Source organism: Egretta garzetta, unplaced genomic scaffold (assembly GCF_000687185.1).
Source record: "Egretta garzetta isolate BGI_Z169 unplaced genomic scaffold, ASM68718v1 scaffold1124, whole genome shotgun sequence".
In the NCBI taxonomy this organism is placed as follows: Eukaryota; Metazoa; Chordata; class Aves; order Pelecaniformes; family Ardeidae; genus Egretta; species Egretta garzetta.
The window spans coordinates 24,085-24,325 of NW_009259338.1; positions in this window are offsets into that span (position 1 = coordinate 24,085).

Consider the following 241-nt stretch of genomic DNA (forward strand, 5'->3'; position numbering starts at 1 on the left):
GGGGTGGCGCCTCGCAGGGGGATGGGGGCGCGGGTGGCTTGCTGTGATGTCACACTGCTTGCTTTGTTCACTATGAAGTCACACCACTTTCCCTGTTCCTTGTGATGTCACACCGCTTTCCCTGGTCCTTGTGACGTCACGCTGCTTTCCTTGTGACATCACACCTCTTTCCCCCTTCCTTGTGACGTCACACTGCTTTCCTTGTGACATCACACCACTTGCCTTATTCCTTGTGACATCA